Consider the following 8,330-nt stretch of genomic DNA (forward strand, 5'->3'; position numbering starts at 1 on the left):
AAATCTAAAAAAAAAAAAAAAAAAAAGAGAACCTCAGACTCCAACAAAGGGCAGACACATTCAACTAGTAGCTCTGACAGCAGAGGACACCCTGACAGCCAACCCCCTGACCTGGCCCAGCACTGGGATAAAATAAAGGGGCAGTAAAGGTTAAAGCTATGCACTGTGGTGCACACTTTGAGACCAGCTTCTCAGTTACAGCTTATCCAGAGGCTGATGGCCTCACTAATCACTTGATGATGGAACTTTTAGAAGACATGGAGTAGGGTGGACCTCAAACATGACAAGCATAGCCCGTCTGTGAATCTGCCTTCAGGAGAATGGACAGAGAGCTCAGGTGAAGGATAGATACCCAGCAAGGTCTAAGAGAATCAGGGCCAGGGACAGTCAACCAATGACTCCACATGGGGCGGCACAAAGGCCACCAGGCACTCCAGCCTGTCAGTGGCCTGCACTGACAAGCACCTGCATGACCATCACACCTGGTGAAGTGAAGCTCTTCTCAGCCCTGGCTGTTCCCAGGCAGCAGCCCAGCAAAGTCAGACACAACCAGAAGGAACATCGCAAGAGGGCTTTCTGCTCACAATCAGGATCACAGTTAAGTTACACCACCAAAACTGTGGGGGAACAGGCAAGAGATTCAGCACACAACTTCTCTCACAGACGGTTTTCCCTATAGTACTGGGATGGGTAAACACTAAGAAGCATCCAGCATGGTTGGCACTACACTCGAGAGCCTGAGTTCTCCTCCCCACTACCTTGCATCCTGGAGGTTTTAGGGTCTCTCCTCTGCGTTGGAGGCAGAACTCTCCATCTTGTATCTCCTGACCTGAGCTGTGCCTCTGGCAATGCCTCCCTGCTGTCCCCTAGAACATAGTTCCTGCACAACCAGACAGGAGACAGGTTCCTGAGCCTCCGAGACAGCTGCATATGGCATTCTATGGCATTATTAGAAGACCCAGTGGCTTTCCCTCTCCTCTCCCTCCAGGCCTCCATGCCCGGTCTCTGCAGCATTATCAACTCATCATTAACATCCCATTCCTTGGCCTGTGATGACACTATCTGAGAGAAGTTCACCAGGAGTATGTGGGATGGTGGACAGATTTAGGCAGACAGGGCGAAGGTCTCAATTTGGACTCACTTCTTATTTTCATTCACTCAGAGGGTCTTGCTCTTTGGATGGCATGGGGACCCTGACCACAGTGAAGGAGCCTGTCTACTTGATGATCAACAGAGATGGAGGGGACATGAGGCTACTTGAGAATAGAGGTCTCATCCCTTAAGCCTACCTGGCCACTGACTGAAGATGATCCCTAGCATACTGGGCACAGCACCAGGCAGAGAATCATGAATCTACTATGCCAAGCCTTTAGGCCAGTCCAAGAGTAGCCTGCATGCCTGAACAGTACCTTGTGCCCAGGTTAGCCACTCTCCAAACCTTGGGTGAGTATATATGCTCAGGGTGCCTAGGGAAAGAAGTTCCTGATGACTTGAGGGCAACCCAACTCCTCTGGGATACTGCATCCTCATCCTCAAAGGATCTTAGTACTACTGCCCCTTTCTGACAATCTCTGCTGTGATAGCTATTCTTGGTCAACATCTTGAATGCATTGGAATTTATTAAAACCCCAGCAGCTGGACACACCTGTGAGGGTTTTTTCTTAATTAAATCATTTGAAGTGGGAGGACCCTTTCATCTGGATCTTTGAGCTACAAAGATCCACTTTTGATATGGGCCACACCTTCTGGTGGTAGCCTAAATAAAGAACAGGGAAAGAAAATTTTGCTCTTGTCTGCTTGTCCTCACTAACAATTCACTGGTGTTAGAGCCTACTTCTTTGTAACATACACTGAATGCCAGCTGAGACATCCACCATTTTGGATAAAACAACTACTGGATTCTGGCACTTTCCACTAGGAAACAATCATTGTTGGGCTAGAGAGATCACAGCCTGTTAGTCTAGCTACACACACCCTATGAGTCTACAGAGCCAATTCCAGGTCAGCCAGGGCTGTTACAGAGAAACCTCATCTCAAGAAAAACAGAAAAACTAACTAAATAAACTCTAGATAGATAGATAGATAGATAGATAGATAGATAGATAGGTAGATAGATAGATAGATAGGTAGATAGATAGATAGGTAGATAGGTAGATAGATAGATAGATAGATAGATAGATAGATAGATAGGTAGATAGGTAGATAGGTAGATAGATAGATAGGTAGATAGGTAGGTAGATAGATAGATAGATAGATAGATAGATTCAGTTGTGTTCCTCTAGAGAACCCTGACTAATATATGTGCCACAACCTCCTAACAACTACCACAAGCTGGCCCTTCCCACTGAGTAGAAAGCCTCTGCCTCTTTTCTCCCATCTTCCTGCCCTAATTGACAAGGCTCTTGAGAGAGGATGGTACTGTGTGCTCCATGTGTCCTGAAACCTGACAAAGCTCCCAAAGCCAGCAGTAGCCTTACAGAAACCTTAGTCCTGCATGTGTAAAGAGGTCCTGGGGTCTGAAGGCATTGTCCTGAAGTTCTGACCAGTATAGCTCAGTACAGCTACAAATAATATTACAATGTGTACAGACAATGTTACAATGTGTACAACCAATGTTACAATGTGTACAGACAATGTTACTTTCAAATCCACATTAAATGTCACTAAACTTTGATATACATCATACTTTAGGATGCTGAAAAACACAAAGTGTTATGTGTACTACCATCTCAGTAGGAAATACAACTACAGAGTTAACTGACTTTTTCCTTTGCCAGAAATACTGGATTTTGTCATCAGATGTCCATCAGATACTGCCATGTCCCTAGGCAGTATCCAAACACTCCTGGAGCTATTGCTATAGATATTTACAAGTATAGTGAGGTATGCTAAAGGATGAGAATTTGCTTGACAAATGTGCCTTAGCAGAAGTAGAACTCACCTCAGTCCAGGCTATATGCCTTTAATCCCAACATTCAGGAGGCAGAGGCAGGCAGACCTTTGTGAGTTCAAGGCTAGCTGGGTCTACAGAGCTAGTTCCAGGGTTCCAGGACAGCCAAGGCTATATAAAGAAACCCTGTCTTGAAAAGCTAGGAGAAACAAAAACCAGACAAATGAACAAACAACAAAAACTCACCTTAGGACACAAAGAAGCCTTTAGTCAACATCCCAGGCATTTAGTTGCTACTTCCTGGGCCACAAATTTGCTCAGCCACCAAAACTTCCTGTGGGAAACTAGCAGCCATTGCCAACACAGAATAGAGCAAACCAAACAGGAAGTCAGGGAGCCAGGCTGGGGAAAGATCATTTTAGAGGCAGTTTTACACACAGTATTTACTAACAAAACCAGATAATGATCATCCTGTCTGCTGTTGCTACCAGTGTTCCTTCCTTTAACAAACAAACTTTTTTCTTCTTCCTCTCTCTCTCTTTTTTTAAATGTGGCCTTCATTAGCCTGGATCTCACTATATAGATCAAATTCCTTTCAAGTGTTGGGATTAAAAGCATTTGGGGGGTGGCGGGGCTGATGAGATGGCTTAGTGGTTAAGAGCACCGACTGCTCTTCCAAAGGTCCTGAGTTCAAATCCCAGCAACCACATGGTGGCTCACAACCATCTGTAATGAGATCTGACTCCCTCTTCTGGTGTGTCTGAAGACAGCTACAGTGTACTTACATATAATAATAAATAAATCTTTGGGAAAAAAAAGCATTTGTGGGACACCATGCCAGGACATTTAATAGGTCAGAATTATCAGGACAGTGTAGGGGGATGCTGCCCCTTATTATATGAATATTTTATTGGGAATCCCCAAACAGCCACAAAAATTAAGTCATGTTATAGTATAAAAGTTAGCAGATTGCCTTTATTCAAACAAATAAAACTACATGACATAGAAAGGATTCAGGATTCAAGTATATCTCCCTATACCTCTGGTGGTGTCTGAGATGCTGTTGAATTGAAAATATCTAACAAAACTGGTTCATCAGAGACCCCTACTAGGCAGGTGGATGTCCTAGATGCTAGTAGAATCAAACAAGAATGTCAACTGAAGACACAGAGGCCAGGAAACCAGATCTACCCTGCACCACATCTGCTGGGGGACATCATTAAGGTTCAGGGGTATCATGTCTACTAATCTTTGTCATCTAGCTGGGGAACTCTAGGTACACTGTAGCTTGGGGTTCACCACCCTGCCTAAGGCTGACCTTGGGTGGGATAATGACATTCAGATACTTGTTGCATCAGAAGCAACAGGCCACAGTGGAATATATAGCCAGGAGACATTCTGTAAGTAGCCAATCTTGTTCTGTCCCCAAGCCTACTAGCTCCTTAAGAGCCTTCCTGGCATCTCTGCTTTTCTCATTGGTTCTGAACCCAGAGGAGGCAGAAAGGACGATTTCTCACTGCCCAGTCCACTCAAGCACATTTAAACAGAAACACAAACCCTGACATATCATCATCAGATGGCATCCTCAAGAGAAACAAACCAAGCCCAAACTGTCAAGCGCTCACCTGTCTGGAGGTCCAGTGTCCCCCACCCGCCTTGAGAATCGGGCAGGAGCCCTGATGCTTGGAGACTTGGGACTGGCCTCCGCCGTGCTGACCTTCCTCTCTGAAAGCCCCAGGAGATCCAAACCTATGGCCAGGGGTGCTGAGACGCAGTTAACATCTGAGAAGGGACAGAGGCCGCTGGTCGCCTTAAAAAGCTCCCATGGGTCTGGTGGCTGGGACACGCTGCATCACCCCCACGCACCGAGAACGCGCAACGGGCACGAGCTGGGTCCAGGGGGAGAAGGACCAAAAGCCTGTCGCGCTGAAGGGCCGAGGTCAGCCAACAAAACCGCAGCCCCGTCAGGACGATCAGGACCCCTAGGCCCCGTGCCACCGCCCCCGTCGCTGGGAGGACGCCCGGCCCGGCCCCCCACTTGCCAAGAGTTTCCGCGCTCGTTCGGCCCAGGAATACCCGCCCCTGAGCAGCGCAGAGGCTGACAGTGGATCCTCGGCTCGCCACCGAGACGCCAGCTGCAGCCCGCCGTCCTCCGCCCCCTAACAGTGTTTAGCTAAAGGCCGCCTCTCCTGCGCTAGCCCACCAGGGAGCCCCACCACTGCTCCCCGAATACAGTCGCGGGGCGCCGCACAGACTGCCGGGAGCTGTAGTTTGCAGAGCCAGCCCGGGGGCGGGACAGACGACTCCCAGGAGGCTCTGCGCGTGACGCACTATGCTTAGGGTCAGGGGGCGGGCATATAGCTACCAAGGCACCTTGAGCATGACGTACATGTCTGGTCTGGTAGCAAACGGACCGACAGACGCGATATGCATGGTCAGCGGGAGCTCTGCTTCTCTAAAGAAGAAACTGGAAATGCCTGCATCTCGGCATTCTTGGAACAGAGAGGGAGCGTTGAAAGGGGATGGGTGCAAAGTCGCACCCGGAAGTGCGTGTGGGCGGAGCCAGCCCTGCACGGGTCTCCTGCGCAGTACTAGTTCCCAGGACGCTCTCTGTTGCCTTGGAGACAGAAGTTTCGGGTGACGTCTTGCCTGAAATGGGTGGGGTTTCCAGAGATGTAGCGAAAACGCATCCAAAGTAATTCTTTTGGCTTTTTATTTTCTTTTTGAAATAAGGTTTCACTGTGTAGCAACATGTAGCAACATATAGCAACATAGCCTGGACCTCACTATGTTGATCTGGCTGACCTGGCTGACCCCGAGCTCATGGAGCCCCACCTGCTTCTGCCTGCAGAGTGCTGAAAATTAAAGCATGCACTACCACACCCTGCACGACTTAATTTATTTTAAAATCAGAGTTGCGCCCATTTTTTTCTTTTGTTTTCCTATCCTTTATCTGGAGCGGGGTGGGAATCAACTCAGACCTACTGATCAACCCCCTACCCAGCTACTGATTTTATGCTTACAGGCATAAAGATAACAAGCAGTCATCCTGGCCTTTGTGTTTATAAACAGTATACTGCCTTGATTTACATGTATTAGACAGTTCTATGAAGTTCCTCAGACCATAACAACATAGTTCTCCAGCAACTCTCTCCACAAGCTTTGCCCCCATGTGCAAATTACCTTCATATGTATTGTAACTCCCCTCACCCAGCTTGCTGTCTAGATATATTCCACTGCTGCACACTACCACATATGAACCCAGTCTATTCCTGCACAATCGTAATTTTTCTTTGTTCTTTTCTTTACATTTATTTATTTTGTTGAGGGAGGGGACACCAGTGCCATAACCTGTAACCTCCCCCAGCCTGAAACAGGCTGATCCAGACTTTGATCTTGCTGCCACTAGGGAGATTACCTAGGGTGGAGCCTTCCTGCCTAGATGGCTCTATTGTTCTGCCACCTGCCACTGCTCATCCTAGACACTGCTACCTGCTCAGAGACCGCTGAGATATTCCAGAAGAACATCCTATTCTGCACATCACCTACAGGCTGGCTCCAGACACCTAGAATGGACTGGCAGGGGATGGGCCTTCCCCCTTCTGAGCACACTCTCTTAGTAAACTGGCAGGCCTTGAACAGAATCATGTCTTGGTCTCCATTAATTTATCTTGTAGTCTAGTCTCTTTCAACCCCAGCCTGCTTCCCAAGTGTAGGCCCAAGTAGGCCTCACTCCAGAACTCACTCTGTAGGCCAGGCTGGTGTTGAACTCAGAAATTCACCTGCCTCTGCCTCCCAAGTGCTGGGATTAAAGGCATACGCCACCACACCTGGCAAGTAAATCTATTTTAAAAAAGATGTATTAATTATATACAGTGTTCTGCATATATATCTGCATGTCAGAAGAGGGCACCAGATCTCATTATAGATGATTGTGAACCAGCGTGTGGTTACTGGAAATTGAACTGAGGACCTCTGGAAGAGCAGTCAGTGCTCTGAACTCTCTAAGCCATCTCTCCAGCCCCAGGAAGAACTTTTTGAAAATGCATGTCCATAGATAATATTAGGGATGGAACCCAGAGCTTTATGCATGATAGGCAAGTGTTCTACCAAATGAGCCACACCTTTAGCCTGCTTTCTAGTATTTTTGTTGTTTTGATTGTTTTTTTGAGAAAGACTTCTCTGTGTAGTCCTGGCTGTCCTAGAACTTACTCTGTAGACCAGATCCCTCTGCCTCTGCCTTCCAAGTCCTAGGATTAAGGCTTGTGTAACTGGGGCTGAAGAGATGGCGACTGCTCTTGAGTTCAATTCCCAGCAATCACATGGTGGCTCACAACCATCTGTAGTAGTGGGATGCGATGTCCTCTTCTGATGTGTCTGAAGACAGCAACAGTGTACTCATATTCATAAAATAAATAAATAAACCAGTGTGCTCATACGAGTATGAATTGTGCTGACCAGACACATGCTAGCTTGAGGAGCCACCTCCTGGGTAATAGAACAATTTCCCAGATTGGGAAAGGGGTGGATCTGGGGAAATGCAACTTCTGGTTACAGGTGGAAGGCAGAAATGACTCTCCCTGTGACCTGAAAGGCTACTGACAGCGTAAGGTCTGAGCTAAATAGGAGGAGCCAGACAGAAAAAGAAAACATTCAAATACAGTCAAACTTTGCATCAGGAAAAAAGTTTAAATGCTAATGATGGAAAAGACTGGATGTGAAAATCATAGTCAGGTAAAAAGAATTTAAAATGAATAACATGAGAGGAAGTAAGATAAATAAGATTTAAAAGAGCAACACAGATTTTGGACTGTAAATAATGCCACTTTTAATGACTTAAAGATAGAAACAAAAGAGAAAGCGCTCGAAAAACCAAAGAGAGAGAGATAGAGAGAGAGAGTGATAAAAGAAATAAAAATGACTTAATTGAAATGGTCACAATACCAATTATGAGTATTACCATGCTGGTAACCTTTGTAATCATACTGGCTTTTCATGCTTTCTCAAAGAAAAAGTCTTTAAAAGAAAAGAAAAGCAGAGACAGGCCTTAGAAGAAAAAAGGAGACAAGCCTTAGATGAAAATTAGACAAAACACAAAATTGAGAAAGATATTAAGAGAGAGACAGAAGCCGGGCGTGGTGGCGCACGCCTTTAATCCCAGCACTCGGGAGGCAGAGGCAGGCGGATTTCTGAGTTCGAGGCCAGCCTGATCTACAGGTGAGTGCCAGGACAGCCAGGGCTATACAGAGAAACCCTGTCTCGAAAAAAAACCGAAAAAAAAAAAAAGAAAAAAAAAAGAAAAAAGAAAATGAAAGAAAAATTCCTTGTCCAACATGTGTACAGTAATATATGGACCTGTCACCTCCCTTATTTCCCCTTTGACTTCTCCCATGTTCCAGCCAACTTGCCCCTTTCCCAACTTAATGGACTTTTTTTGTTT

At 46.3% G+C, this 8,330-nt stretch overlaps 1 protein-coding gene across 8 annotated transcripts in view; it reads right to left on the reverse strand.

Annotated features, from left to right (window-relative positions):
* Mib2 (mindbomb E3 ubiquitin protein ligase 2) overlaps window positions 1-5,163 on the reverse strand; it is a 15,446-nt gene extending 10,283 nt beyond the window's left edge. For 3 of the 8 annotated variants that reach the window (XM_021160024.2, XM_021160021.2, XM_021160019.2), the window contains exons 1-2: window positions 4,516-4,915; window positions 3,137-3,292 (exon numbers count right to left, since the gene is read on the reverse strand). The gene's annotated coding sequence lies outside the window, so the exon portion shown is untranslated. Of the gene's footprint in view, window positions 1-3,136; window positions 3,293-4,515 lie in introns of all 8 variants that reach the window. The other 5 variants (XM_021160025.2, XM_021160023.2, XM_021160022.2 and 2 more) reach the window with 3 other exon arrangements.
* Window positions 5,164-8,330: the final 3,167 nt, after the last annotated feature.

This window comes from Mus caroli, chromosome 4 (assembly GCF_900094665.2).
Source record: "Mus caroli chromosome 4, CAROLI_EIJ_v1.1, whole genome shotgun sequence".
Lineage (NCBI taxonomy): Eukaryota > Metazoa > Chordata > Mammalia > Rodentia > Muridae > Mus > Mus caroli.